This window comes from Notothenia rossii (assembly GCF_949606895.1).
Source record: "Notothenia rossii genome assembly, chromosome: 11".
NCBI classification, from domain to species: Eukaryota; Metazoa; Chordata; class Actinopteri; order Perciformes; family Nototheniidae; genus Notothenia; species Notothenia rossii.
The window spans coordinates 28,134,658-28,136,814 of NC_136910.1; positions in this window are offsets into that span (position 1 = coordinate 28,134,658).

Here is a 2,157-nt window from a genome sequence, read left to right on the forward strand (position 1 = left end):
CCCTAAAAGTGACTTTTAATGGTGTTTTTTGTATTTAAATGATGTGTTTTATCTTTCTCCAGGGTCCCCGACGCAATGCACATAGTCTGGAGCTCGCTGGGGTCCCGCAAAAGGCTTTAATCACGATTTTGTCCTTTTCCCCATCACTTTGTTAACGAAGTGGACAGAGGCTGTTTTTTGCCCCTAAAAGTGACTTTTAATGGTGTTTTTGGCATTTAAATGATGGGTCTTATCATTATCCAGGGTCCCCGACACAATGAAACTAGTCTGGAGCTCGCTGGGGTCCCGCAAAATGCTTTAATCACGATTTTGTCCTTTTCCCCATCACTTTGTTAACGAAGTGGACAGAGGCTGTTTTTTGCCCCTAAAAGTGACTTTTAATGGTGTTTTTGGCATTTAAATGATGTGTTTTATCATTATCCAGGGTCCCCGACACAATGCACATAGTCTGGAGCTCGCTGGGGTCCCGGAAATGCTTAATCACGATTTGGTCCATTTCCCCATCAGTTTGTTAACGAAGTGGACAGAGGCTGTTTTTTGCCCCTAAAAGTGACTTTTAATGGTGTTTTTTGTATTTAAATGATGTGTTTTATCTTTCTCCAGGGTCCCCGACGCAATGCACATAGTCTGGAGCTCGCTGGGGTCCCGCAAAATGCTTTAATCACGATTTTGTCCTTTTCCCCATCACTTTGTTAACGAAGTGGACAGAGGCTGTTTTTTGCCCCTAAAAGTGACTTTTAATGGTGTTTTTTGTATTTAAATGATGTGTTTTATCTTTCTCCAGGGTCCCCGACGCAATGCACATAGTCTGGAGCTCGCTGGGGTCCCGCAAAATGCTTTAATCACGATTTTGTCCTTTTCCCCATCACTTTGTTAACGAAGTGGACAGAGGCTGTTTTTTTGCCCCTAAAAGTGACTTTTAATGGTGTTTTTTGTATTTAAATGATGTGTTTTATCTTTCTCCAGGGTCCCCGACGCAATGCACATAGTCTGGAGCTCGCTGGGGTCCCGCAAAATGCTTTAATCACGATTTGGTCCTTTTCCCCATCACTTTGTTAACAAAGTGGACAGAGGCTGTTTTTTGCCCCTAAAAGTGACTTTTAATGGTGTTTTTGGCATTTAAATGATGGGTCTTATCATTATCCAGGTCCCCGACACAATGAAACTAGTCTGGAGCTCGCTGGGGTCCCCGCAAAATGCTTTAATCACGATTTTGTCCTTTTCCCCATCACTTTGTTAACGAAGTGGACAGAGGCTGTTTTTTGCCCCTAAAAGTGACTTTTAATGGTGTTTTTGGCATTTAAATGATGGGTTTTATATTTCTCCAGGGTCCCCGACACAATGAAACTAGTCTGGAGCTCGCTGGGGTCCCGCAAAATGCTTTAATCACGATTTTGTCCTTTTCCCCATCACTTTGTTAACGAAGTGGACAGAGGCTGTTTTTTGCCCCTAAAAGTGACTTTTAATGGTGTTTTTGGCATTTAAATGATGGGTCTTATCATTATCCAGGGTCCCCGACACAATGAAACTAGTCTGGAGCTCGCTGGGGTCCCGCAAAATGCTTTAATCACGATTTTGTCCTTTTCCCCATCACTTTGTTAACGAAGTGGACAGAGGCTGTTTTTTGCCCCTAAAAGTGACTTTTAATGGTGTTTTTGGCATTTAAATGATGTGTTTTATCATTATCCAGGGTCCCCGACACAATGCACATAGTCTGGAGCTCGCTGGGGTCCCGGAAATGCTTTAATCACGATTTTGTCCTTTTCCCCCATCACTTTGTTAACGAAGTGGACAGAGGCTGTTTTTTGCCCCTAAAAGTGACTTTTAATGGTGTTTTTGGCATTTAAATGATGGGTTTTATATTTCTCCAGGGTCCCCGACACAATGAAACTAGTCTGGAGCTCGCTGGGGTCCCGCAAAATGCTTTAATCACGATTTGGTCCATTTCCCCATCAGTTTGTTAACGAAGTGGACAGAGGCTGTTTTTTGCCCCTAAAAGTGACTTTTAATGGTGTTTTTTGTATTTAAATGATGGGTTTTATATTTCTCCAGGGTCCCCCGACACAATGAAACTAGTCTGGAGCTCGCTGGGGTCCCGCAAATGCTTTAATCACGATTTGGTCCTTTTCCCCATCACTTTGTTAACGAAGTGGACAG